A 13,824-nucleotide genomic window follows, 5' to 3' on the forward strand; every position below is an offset into this window, starting at 1 on the left:
ACGCGTCTCCCGGCTCAGGTCGCCATGGCCCGGCGAGGCCTCCCTCCTCACTACCTCCTCCTCGCGCCCACAGCAACAGCCCCGCCCCTCGGCATTAGACCACGCCCCTCAACACTAGACCACGCCCCTATGCATAGACCACGCCCCTCGACACTAGACCACGCCCCTTGACACTAGACCACGCCCCTCGACACTAGACCACGCCCCTCAGCACTAGACCACGCCCCTCGACACTAGACCCCTCCCCTCTACATTAGACCACGCCCCTCTACATTAGACCACGCCCCTCTCTGTTAGACCACGCCCCTCCACACCAAACCCCGCCCCCTCTACATTAGACCCCTCCCCTCACATGACCCTGCCCCTCCCATCATCAAAAGCCATGCTCTATCCACAACGCCTGTTGGTTACCGTCCCCCCTATCGATCTTGCACACGAGAGCTCGTGTCTCAGCTCATTTCAACTCGTCTGGCTGCCATTCCGTCACCAGTCTCAACGAGGTTTTTTTTAACGGTAACCGGTAACCATTTTAAGAACCGGTTAACGGTTCAGAAAGGGTAAAGGCGACTGTTTTTTTTATCATCTAAACGTGTCCTTCTTACTGCTTGAGACATTTTCTATGTGTGGCAAACCGGTTTTTTTAATTCGGTTTACCGGTGGATGATGCTGCTGCTACATTCCACTGCTCGTCTGGCGCAGTGTTCCAAGTTGACATTGCTGATTGCTGTAATTATTGGAAGACAATGTCTTTTCCATATAAAAAATACATCCAAACCCTTTGGGCTTTAAATTACAGTCCCTACGATCCGGGGAATGTTGTTGCAAATGTGGAGAATGTGGTTACAAATGTGGTTATAAATGTGGTTACAAATGTGGAGAATGTGGTTACAAATGTGGTGAAAAATGTGGAGAATGTGGTTACAAATGTGGAGAATGTGGTTACAAATGTGGTGAAAAATGTGGAGAATGTGGTTACAAATGTGGTTGCAAATGTGGAAAAATGTGGTTACAAATGCAGTTATAAATGTGGAGAATGTGGTTACAAATGTGGTTATAAATGTGCAGAATGTGGTTACAAATGTGGTTATAAATGTGGAAAATGTGGTTACAAATGTGGTTACCCATCTCAACACGAGGTCACCACGTGGTCTCCTAACCCAGGGCCGCTGGAACCCCGGGCCCTCTCGGGCCCCCTGGCGAAAGGGCCACCCAGAGCCCCTGTGGGCCCCCAGCCCGGGGCGGTTGTTGTGAGACGCTGCCATGAGTCTAAGCCCGCGAGTCAACAGCGGGATGGAGCGATGTTTGCCAACGGATCTGGGATTCTCATCGGAGACCCCGCATCCTGGATTAGCACCCCGTGAGGGGCCCGGGGTAGGGTAGCGCCATGGGGGGCAGAGGGTCCCAAGTTTTCCACGCCCAATGATCGATTAATTTATTAATTACCGGGCAAAGTAATCGAGGGACCGCGTGATGTCTTGGTGTGGTCTAGGACTGTTGTTGTTTTTCTGCAGGAATGTATGTACTTGTGTAATGCAAAGCTGAACACTTAATTTGGAGCGTTCGTGACTGCAGGAATTACTCTTTGGTTCTTTCGGTAAAGTCACGTATAAATAGAAAATAATAAATTAAATACTAGCATACGACGTTTCGATTGCAATACAAGCGATCATCATCAGGTATAAATGAAAGAGAAAACACACCTAGTAAATCTTCTTGGTTCTTTCGGTAAAGTCACGTAGAAGGGAAGTAATAAAATAATAAAAATAAAACATAATAAAATAATTCTCACGACGTTTCGGCTACAACGCAAGCAGCCGTCTTGCGTTGTAGCCGAAACGTCGTGAGAATTATTTTATTACGTTTTATTTTTATTATTTTATTACTTCCCTTCTACGTGACTTTACCGAAAGAACCAAGAAGATGAATTCTAGATTTGAAGCTTTCGTGACTGCAATGATTCATATTCTCAGGTTTTTTCGGTAAAGTCACGTAGGTAAAACATTAAAAGTAATGAAAGTAAAATAAAACAAAACAAAAATAAAAATAAAATTCACGACGTTTCGGAGGCAACACAAGTCTCCGTCATCAGGTGGTGTTTTTGTTTTGTTTTATTTTACTTTCATTACTTTTAATGTTTTACCTACGTGACTTTACCGAAAAAACCTGAGAATAAGAAGATGAATCCCTGCAGTCACGAAAGCTTTAAATCGAAATTAAACCTAGTAAACTTTGAAATGTAATGCAATACAACACAGAGAGTCGGCTAACATAACAGTCATGTTAGCCGACTCTCAGTGTTGTATTGCATTATATTATTTTTTTAATTTGACTTGCTTACATTTTCTCTATCTTAGGCTTCTCCACTTTATTGCATTGTTTGTTAATCTAACATTGACCCACCCCTTACTGGACATCTGTGAAAGAAGAGTTTCATAACTCATCGGATTCCTCCTCCTCCAGTCTTAATTAAAGATTGGCATTACGTGTTATGGCGATTTATGCAGAGGATTGCGGTTAGCATCCAACGGCGGCCCTGGTTAATACTGCGGGTGAATTCACCGTTCATGTCAGGTCGTCGATCCGTGATTGTACACAGCCGGGCGATGGTAGCTTTCGTGACTGCAGGGATTCATCTTCTTGGTTCTTTCGGTAAAGTCACGAAACGTCGTGAGAATTATTTTATTATGTTTACATTTTATTATTTCCCTTCTACATGACTTTACCGAAAGAACCAAGAAGATAATCTCCATCTGTCCCCTCGGTATGGGATAGAGTGTTACTCCCTCGCATACGGGGGTTTACTCCGGGCGCTCCGTTTACCCTCCTTCTGTTCATTTCCTGCCTTCCATACGCGGGGCGCATTGGTGGGATCAACGGATGAAATTCGCCTTGCGAATGCACATTATTATTTTTATTATTATTTACGAGCACTGAATGGGTCACTGAATGTCACACCCCACCCCACTCACAGACCCCCTCACCGCCTCCCCCCCCGACTCACAGAAGCCATGGGTGCCCCCCACACCACTTAGCAATGCCTTGGGACTCTGGGCACAGGGCGGAGATCGGCCCGATAACACTGGTCAACAACAACAAAAATTCTGGCCTGGACTTTTGCAGCTGTTGTAGACTAATTTCAGGGTGCTGATTCCAAATCTGATCTCAGATTTGCTCTATCACATCTCATTGTTATGCTATCGGCATACCCCATTTGCATTGATTTTACCCGAAATTAACTCTGTCACTTATGATTGCAAGTTGTTGCGAGTCAGTGACTGCTTTCGTGTTAAAATATGGCGCTGTATTTTTAGGATAGTGTGTTTATAATATCATTTTATGTAGATATACACATTTATTTTATATTTATCTTCTGCAGTTTTTATTGAAAATGCAATATTTGATATCTCAAAAATGATGTGATAGACAAAAACTGATGCCAGATTTGGAATCAGAACCCCAAAATTACCTTAAAATCGTTGGAATACCTTATGCCAGAAAAAATTAACCCGTAAAAACAAAGTTTTTCACTATAAATCCTTTATATGCGTGGCGGCTAGAGTCCTCTCGTCCTCTGGCTTGAGATGGCTGCCACCTATGGGTCAGATGATTGCCTGCCACCATTAAGCAATTGGTAATTACATATTTTTTTTTTTTCCTAAAAAGTGTAAAGTTATGGAAAAAAATTTTCACGAAAATAAATTGTCATGCACAACGAGTCTGTGTGCAAAATGTCAGCTCAATTGGATCACGGGAAGTGGGTTAAAAAACGACCGAAAGATTTGCACGGTCGTAAGCGCGCAAGCAAGCAAGTGAACTTAATATAAAGGATTTAAAAAGTGTGTTGACTAGTGTAATGCCGTCCGGTATTCCACGGAGTGGCAATGCAGGCCAAACCCACAGGGCCTCCCGGTCCGCTGGGTGGTGGGAGGCCCTCGTCTGTTCGATGAAGGTCCTTAAGGAGTCACCGCGACGATCAGATTACCTCCATAATCGAGGTTGTTTATTGGTTAGATCGCGGAAATGTAAATGTGTCGTTAGACCCGCCACCGGCCAGACTTGGCTGTCGCCTGATGATGCTGGTTGTAAAACTACCGTACTGGCGAAACGTCGTACTCGAATTGTAAATCATGTGGGTTCAATCTCCAACACGCAACCCGTGTTGCTGTAATAATTAATAATTTACATTCATCTTCTTGGTTCTTTCGGTAAAGTCACGTAGAAGGGAAATAATAAAAGAATAAAAATAAAACATAATAAAATAATTCTCACGACGTTTCGGCCACAACGCAAGCAGCCGTCCTCAGGTGAAGAACAGGTCTGTCGGAAAGACAGCGTCTGAATGAACACCACCAGGCTTGGCAGCGTATATTTAAGCTGGGTTGGAGGGGGCGCCCTTCTACGTGACTTTACCGAAAGAACCAAGAAGATGAATCCCTGCAGTCACGAAAGCTTTAAATCAAAAGGTTAGGGACCGTTGCTCTAGAGAGTTTCAGGGGCTTCCACACGAGGTCTACCGTGACCCTTGCCCCAGTTCCTCCGCCCTGCCGGCACACACACCGCGTATATGCTCAGCGGCGTGTGCGCTAAGTGCCCACCTGCAGTTGCTGCTGCTGTCTAACAGTCAGCGCTATGTCACAACACAAGTAACGAATTGGCACGTTATGTTCACGTGACAAACCTTACCAATTGGCCGTGTCGGGTGGTGGCGGGGTTAACGACACATTCACATTTACGCGATCTAACCCAAAAACCTCTATCATGTATAATATTTCGATTTAAAGCTTTCGTGACTGCAGGGATTCATCACCTTGGTTCTTTCGGTAAAGTCACGTAGAAGGGAAGTAATAAAATAATAAAAATAAAACATAATAAAATAATTTTCACGACGTTTCGGCCACAAAGCAAGCAGCCGTCCTCAGGTGAAGACCAGGTCTGTCGGGGAGACAGCGTCTGAAGATGCTGTCTCTTCTACGTGACTTTACCGAAAGAACCAAGATGATGGATAATATTGGTCGTGAAAGCCTGCTGCTACTACGTGTTAAATCAAATTCCCTCTTGCGACTTTCAACAGCTGGAACGAGGCGACCGTCGGTTTGATTTGGCTCCTCGGTGGATGCCCATCACGACTGTTGCGTAATGTAAGGATGGCAGGCGCATCTTTGCAAGATGACTAGCCGATGGTCAGCGGGCAGGTCAGCTCCACGGTCGGTCCAGGTGTCAAGGTCTTGGGCGCGCATTCGCTGGTCCGTCTCTATGTAGTCAAGCGTATGTGTTTGCTTGAACCCGGCGTGCACGCTTGATGCTGTGTGGATACACCAATGAATTTAACATTGCGTTGATTACAAGCCCATGGGTGGCACGGAAGTCTAGTACCGTTATTGAGCTGACCTGACCCATCACCTCCAATCAGTCCAGTGCAGGTGCCTGCATAATGACCCACTCGGCATTACAGTCACCCCATAAAATAACTCTATCCCGAGGGTTAGCTTCAACCATCGCCTTGGACAGGTCAGAGAAAGCATCTGACTCGACCTTGCCTGCATCCCACGATCAACACCATTCCTCACCTGCTGTTGACGAGAACCCACAGCACACACACAAAGAGAACCCCCCCCCAACACACACCCAACTCCAAACACTCACACAGAGGCGCGTGCTCGCGTGACACGGAAAGAGAGATCAGGAGAAGTGCAAACAGTGGAAAGCGTTGACAGCAGGGGCCACGCTTTCATCATCACCCTCCTCCTCCTCCCTCTTAATTGAGAGACGAAATCCTCCTGTGGTGGTCGCTCCTCTCCCAGTTCGCCCCCCCCCCGCTCCACTCGGCCCCCCACCCAGCTCGCCACTCACAGTGCATTCTGGGTGGGGGGGGGGGGGGCAGCACAACCCCCACGCACCCCCGCGAGATTTCGTGTCGGCCCTTCTTCACTCCACACCTCCGTCACTGACCTTGACCTCACCACTGACCCAGCCCCCAACAGCCGTGATCCCCCTCCTCCACTCCCCACCACTTTCCACGCGGGTGACCTCACCACACTTCTCGTGACCTCAGGGCTCCCGCCCCACACGCGGAGGGCGTCACCATCATCATTCACCACCACGAACCACCATCATCATCATCATCGCCACGAGGAGCGGGTCTCTGAGCATCCACAGACCACCCCCCGCCTCCACGGTGGTCATAGTTCTCAACAGCTCCCGAGAGGACCCGCTGTCCGGTTGGACTTCGTAGGTGCCTAGAGGACCCCCCCCCCCCAACCTCCCCGCCATGTGGCCCCCACGCGGGGCACTGGGGCTGGTGCAGGGGTGCGCGGTGGGAGGTCTCGTGGTGATGGCGTTCCTGCTGGGGAGACTGAGCGTGAGAGAGGGGGGCCGCCAGCCCCTCGCCGCCGCTGCGTCCTCGCCACCGAGGGGGTGTGGCAGCAACAAGGCGAAGGGATTCGCGGCGTGGAAAGGGTAGCAACATCATCGTCATCAGCATCATCATCATCATCAACATCGTGACTATCATCAGCATCATCAGCATCATCATCATCATCATCATCGTGGCTATCATCAGCATCATCAGCATCATCATCATTATCATCAACATCGTCATCATCATCAACATCGTGGCTATCATCAGCCTGATTATAATCATCATCATCAACATCCTGACTATCATCAGCCTTGTTATCAACATAATAACATCACGAACTTTCATCAGCCTGATCATCAACATCTTCACCACAAACTCCCACCATCAGCCTGATCGGTCATTCTCATCAGCAACATCGCACTCGTCAGCAACATCATAATCATCAGCAACATCACACTCATCAGCAACACGATCATCAGCATGCTCATAATCAACTTCATCAACATCGCCAAAGCAAACTAACAGCGTCGTCATCGCCAATATCTTCATCATCGCCATGGCCGTGGAAACCACAACCACCACCACCATCATCATCACCTGCTTTCTAATCAGCACTAAGTTAATTGCATTATCACCTTCACCCTCGCCACCATCACCCTCCTCAACATCATCAAAGTTTTCCTCGTCGCTATCTTCCTCATTAACGTCGTAAATCATCATCATCATCCTCCACATCTTCCACCTTCAAACATGCCACCGCCGTGACCACATCATCCTAAACGTCATCGTCACCAACATCCTCATTTTACTCAGTCTCGTTGCACTTTAATCGCCCTTTTCATCATCTCCTCTCCCGCCCGCGTCCCCCATCCTTCACCTCTTCATTCACCTCCTTGACGACAGCTTTCTCACTATGAGACATCTCCTTTACCAGTGGCAAAATATAGTGATAGGTTTTTACCCTTTCAACTGGTACAAAAACTGACACCTTTATACAAGGCATCATGTTTGCAATAACCACAACACAAGCAGTCAAAATGCAAACAAAAATAAACAACGCTGATGATGATAATGATATGCACTGTCCTTGAAGTTGATTGGTCCACACCCGAGACAGCTTTCAATCAACTTCAAGGACAGTGCATATCATTATCATCATCAGAGTTGTTTCTTTTTGTTTGCATTTTGACTGCTTGTGTTGTGGTTATTGCAAACATGATGCCTTGTATAAAGGTGTCAGTTTTTGTACCAGTTTGAAAGGGTAAAAACCTATAACGACAGCTTTCTCCTTTTACACCTCCTCTTTTACCTCTTCCCCTACCTCCTCCTCTGCTCTTATTATTTCTCACCTCCTCCATCTACCTCCTCCTGCCCTACCTCCACCACTCAACTAATTCTTCTCCTCCGTCTCCTCTCTTCCACTCCTCTCCAACCTCCTCCTACCTCTTCCTTCCCTCGTCACCCCCCCCCCCTCCTCTTCTTCCTCCCCTCCCTCTGTCCCATCCACCTGTCGGCACGTAACCGCATGCAGTGCCGGATGAAGCGAAGTGCGGGGCCTGTAGCATGGGATGTTATAAAGGGGCCCTGAATTTAAATAAAACACGTAAATATTAAAACACACGCATTTTTTAATTGCATAGTAAAGTAATTGTATCTTCTTGGTTCTTTCGGTAAAGTCACATAGAAGGGAAGTAATAAAATAATAAAAATAAAACATAATAAAATAATTTTATTTTATTATGGTTTATTACTTCCCTTCCACGTGACTTTACCGAAAGAACCTAGAAGATGAATCCCTGCAGTCACGAAAGCTTTAAATCGAAAAGTAATTGTATTTTTTAAAATTTGCTATACAGCCATATATTGCGACAAATCGCTGACCTGAAACACCCGGTCGTTCGTGGTCGAAGGGCAGTGTAGTACTCTAGCAATAGAGCAAGTGCAGAATCACTGAACCGGAATTGATAACTTGAAAGCATTTAGCGCGAGGCCCTTGAGAAGTGCGGGGCTCGTAGTATTTGTAGCTACTTTTGCGACTAGGATCATCCGGCACTGCCTATTTGTTTTTTCCTAACTCGAATCGTACCCCTCCCCCCCCTCCCCCCCACCCTCAGCACGACCCCGTGGAGCCTCAACGCGTCCCTCACGGAGCCCGGGTTCGGGGGGCAGCCGAGGCGCGCCGACCGCATGCTGGATGAGAGGCTCGCAGCAATTCCGACTACCACACGTGGCTCCATCAACACCCCACGTGGTCTGTCCACAACGCCACATGGTGTCCACACCACAGCACGTGGTCTCTCCACGACGCCACGTGGCTCCATCAACACCCCACGTGGTCTCTCCACGACTCCACGTGGTTTCGCGACGAGGCCACGTGGTCTCCGCGCCACCGCGCGAGGTCTGTCCACGAGGCCACGTGGTGTCCGCACCACAGCACGTGACCTCTCCACGATGCCACGTGGTGTCCGCACCACAGCACGTGGTCTCTATACGATGCCACGTGGTGTCCGCACGGGTCCACGTGTCCTGCTCAAACCTCCACGTGTTCTCGCCACCCCCGCCGAGGCGTCCGCGGGTGACAGCAGCTGGGTTTGAACCCGAACCTTACAGCCGGGGTCACCCTCAGAGTCTCCCACAGGGGTCCTCGGAGTCCCCGCGAGGACCCCTTCGCTTGCCGTCGACAGGGCTCGGGGTCAAGAGAGCGAACCTCGCGCCCGCGTGGCTGGGAGACACCTACGGGGAAGAGGAGACGTACACACACAGCCAGGTACACGGAGTGCGCACGGTGGCTTTCTTGCCGCTCTTCTAATTGCTACTGCCAGGGCTACGGTGGTTCACTCGTCGATTCCTCCTCCCGTGTGGAGGACTCGGTCTACCCGACTGGTTCGCCTCATCCGTCATACTGCGTTTAGCCACCACCACCACCATCACCACCACCACCACCACACTGCTTTGCTCACACCCCAGCACACGTGGGGTACTCACGTGCCCAATCTCCTCCCCACCCCCCGGACCCCCCGTGCCCCCCCCCACTCCCCCCCCCCCCCCCCGCAGTGTCCGGACGGAGTGCGAGCGCGCGTGCGTCACGTGGTGTGGCTGGCCCCCCTCTTCGAGGCGCGCGTGCCCGTGCTGATGTGGAACGAGCACGCGGAGTGGGGGGCCACGCGCGCGCGCCTCGCGCCCCACCTGGCCCCCCACGGGTGGAAGAACGTGAGCATGGCGGGTACTGAACACCCCCCCCCCCTCCCAAACTCACAACCAACACGAATCTTATTCTTAGGTTTTTTTGGTAAAGTCACGTAGGTAAAAAAATAAAATTAATAAAAGTAAAATAAAATAAAAATTACGACGTTTCGGAGGCAACACAAGCTTCCGTCTTCAGGTGGAACCGTCACAGCACGATAGCTGTATCAAGTGAGAGCTGTCGTGGCTGTGACGGTTCCACCTGAAGACGGAAGCTTGTGTTGCCTCTGAAACGTCGTGATTTTTATTTTTATTTTACTTTTATTAATTAAAATTTTTTACCTACGTGACTTTACCGAAAAAACCTAAGAATATGAATCCTTGCAGTCACGATAGCTTCAAATCTAGAATTAACACGAATCTTCACCACAGACACTCGGCCACACACAAGCACCACGCACGATTCAAACAAAGGCCCCCCGTGTAGCCTACACAACGTGTCGGGGCAAGTGCCGTACTTACTATGTGAAGGCCAGCATTGAACACGACTGGGTGGGTGGCCGGCACCACACACGCACAGAGACATAAGCCTCGCGCGCACACGCACGCGGAGACAGCTGCCATGACCCCGATGACCTGACATGACCCCCCTGACCTTGGGTTATCCCGATGATGGTCATGGCGATTTGATGGCGGTTCTAATGCAGATCACGGTCGTTGCGATGCTGATGATGTTGCTGATGAAGCAGCTGCTGATGATGCTCCTGATGCTGATGATGCTGCTGCTGATGATGTTGCTGATGAAACAACTGCTGATGATGCTCCTGATGCTGATGATGATGTTGCTGCTGCTGCTGATGTTGCTGATGAAGCAGCTGCTGATGATGCTCCTGATGATGATGCTGCTGATGATGTTGCTGATGAAGCAGCTGCTGATGATGCTCCTGATGATGATGCTGCTGCTGATGATGCTGCTGATGCTGATGCTGCTGATGATGTTGTTGATTCTCCCTCGCTCAGTGATTCAGGACGCCCTCTCTGTGCTTGACTCGCCCGCCAACCGCTACCTGTTCGACGCGGCGCGGGCAACGGGAGGTCACAGCGTGACCCCTGCCCCGAGAGGCCACGGCGTGACCCCTACCCCGAGAGGTCACGGCGTGACCCCTACCCCCGGCGGGCTGTGTGTGCGCTGCGCCGTGGTGGGGAGCGCTCCAGCGCTGCGCGGATCCGGGCTCGGCCCGGAGATCGATCGACACGACCACGTGTTCAGGTGCGTGGCACGGGGGGACACGGCGGGGAGACGGGGAGACGGGGGGAGGGACGGGAGGACAACGGGACAGGGAGACGGGGAAAGAGGCACAGGGAGGCTGGAGGATAAGGCGACGGGGGGATGGGGGGGGGTCAAGGATACGGGGGGACACAGAGACGAAGGAACAGGTAGACGGGGGGACAAGGAGACAGAGGGACGGGAAGACGGGGGCACAAGGAGACAGAGGGACAGGGGATAAGGAGTGGGGGGTGGGGGGGGGTGCACGTGCGTGTTGTTGTTGTTGTTGTCGTCTGGTCCGGGAGTTGTTGGGTTGACGTCTGGTCGAGGTGACCCCGCCATAGCCGCCGTCGTCATCCGTCGGGCGCAGGTTACGGGACGTCCCCACGCGCGACTGGGCGCGAGACCTCGGCTCGCGAACCTCGTTCCTCACGCTCGCCAGCGGCAGCGGCAGCAGCAGCGGCGGCATGGACAGCGCCTCGCACGGCCCGCCGGTACACGGAGACACGGAGACACGGGGGCGGGAGACACGGGTGGGGGGGGGACAGGGGGGCAGGAGACACGGAGACACGGAGACACGGGGCGGGGGGGAGACACGGGGGGCGGGGGGCACGGGGGGGGGGGCACGGGGGTGGGAGACACGGGGGGGGGGGGCATGAGACATGGGTATAGGGGGCGGGAAAGAAGGGGACACAGAACACGTGACTGGTGGTGATGGTGGTGATGATAATAGTGGTGGTGATGATGATGGTGGTAACGGTGGTGTTGATGACGATGGTGGTGATAGTGGTGGTGGTAATAATGGTGGTAGCGATGATAATCGTGGTGGTGGTGGTAGCGATGATAATCGGGGTTGGTGGCGGTGGAGGTCGTGGTGATGGTGGTGGTGGCGATGATGGTGGTGATGGTGGTGATCGTGATCATGATGGTGATAGTCGTGGTGGTAGGGTGGCGTTGATAATGATGGTAATGCTGGTGGTGGTGATGATGGTGGTGGTGATGATGTTCATGGTGGTGGTGATGGTTGAGCAGGAGATGAGGTTGGTGGTGATCCCGGACGATGCACGTGACTACGCGATGGTGCACGACGTCATCACACACAGCCCGGGACACTCACAGTGGTGAGATCATCACCATCATCACCACCATCATCATCCCCACCACCACCATCATCACCATCCCCATCCCCACCATCATCTCCACCACCACCATCATCACCATCATCACCATCTTTACCACCACCATCCCCACCACCATCATCACCATCCCCACCACCATCATCATCTCCACCACCACCGCCACCACCATCTCCACCACCACTACCATCATCACCATCACCATCCCCACCACCACCACCACCACCAACACCACCATCCCCACCACCACCACCACCACCATCCCCACCACCACCACCACCACCGCCACCACCACCACCACCATCACCACCACCACGATCATCACCATCCCCAACCACCACCACCATCCCCACCACCACCATCATCACCATCCCCACCACCATCTTCACCATCCTCACCATCACCATCCCCACCATCCCCACCACCACCACCATCCCCACCACCATCCCCACCACCACCGCCATCATCCCTACCACCACCACCACCATCCCCACCACCACCGCCATCATCCCTACCACCACCACCACCACCATCCCCACCACCACCACCACCATCCCCACCGCCCCGTCTCCGCGTGCCCCAGGCTCTCCGCGCTGCTCGGAGCGAACGCCACCGCGCGGAGCTTCAAGCTGCTGCACCCGGACTTCGTGCGCTACCTGCGCAACAGGTGTGCCCCGTGCCCCCCACAGGTGTGCCCCGTGTCCCCCACAGGTGTGCCCCGTGCCCCCCACAGGTGTGCCCCTGTGCCCCCCTCTGCGTCCGCCCTCCCCACAACAACAGCAACAACAACCGCCATTCGCCACTAAGTGGCGGTGACGTCACCACGACGCTTGTGCCAGGCTACGTGCACCTCGAGGCCACGTGAAGTGTCTCCGCAAAGACCCCACAGACACCCACCACCCTCGTCCTTCGTCCCAGCGATTTGATTCATTGCGGAGACGGGTTGACTCGTCAATGAAGTCTCCTTGGCCCTCCTTATCTCCCTCTCTTGTCTCTGTGTCGCCTAATCACGCTGCGTGCATTCACGTCCACCATTGTCTCCCTGTCTCCCTGCCCCCCTGCCTGTTTCCCTGTCCCCCTGCCTGTCTCCCTGTCTGTCTCACTATCTCTGTACCCCCCCCCCCCATCGTCCTGTCTCCCTCTGTCTCTCTGTACCCCCACCCCCACCTTGCCCCGCGTCTCTCCTCTCACTGCAATGAAACACACGAGGCTGATGAATATCATCATCACCGATTCCAATGATGAAATTTACACCCTCCGCCACTCTCCTGCCCTCCCCTCCCCGTGCCCCCCCCCCCTACGGCCCCCCTCCCCCCGCGCGCCACCCCCCCTCTCCCCCCCTCTCCCCCCCCCGTGCCCCCCCCCGTGCCCCCCCCAAGGCTGCTCCCGTCACGAGCCCTGAGCACGAACGCGCGCTGGGTCTACAGGCCATCCACCGCCGCAGTGCAGCTGCTGCTCGCCCTGCACACCTGCGACCAGGTGAGACGGCGGCATCACCAGGCACGGGGGGGGGGAGAGGGGGAGTGGGGGGGGAGAGGGGGGAGTGGGTAGAGGGGGGTGTGGGGGGTGTGGAGGGGGAGAGGGGGGGTGTGGGGGGGAGAGGAAGGGGTGTGGGGGGGGGGGGAGAGGGGGATGTGGGTGGGGAGAGAAAGGGGTGTGGGGGGGGGGGTGTGAGGGGGTGTGGGGGGGGGGGGAGAGGGGGGGGGTGCGCCCACGCTTTGCCCCACCACCACCACCACCAGCAGCAGCACCACCACCACCACCACCAGCAGCAGCACCACCACCACCAGCAGCAGCACCAGCACCATCACCACCAGCAGCACCACCACCAGCAGCAGCACCACCACCACCAGCAGCACCACCACCACCACCAGCAGCAG

This window comes from Lampetra planeri, chromosome 58, assembly GCF_965212315.1.
Source record: "Lampetra planeri chromosome 58, kcLamPlan1.2.h2, whole genome shotgun sequence".
NCBI lineage: Eukaryota > Metazoa > Chordata > Hyperoartia > Petromyzontiformes > Petromyzontidae > Lampetra > Lampetra planeri.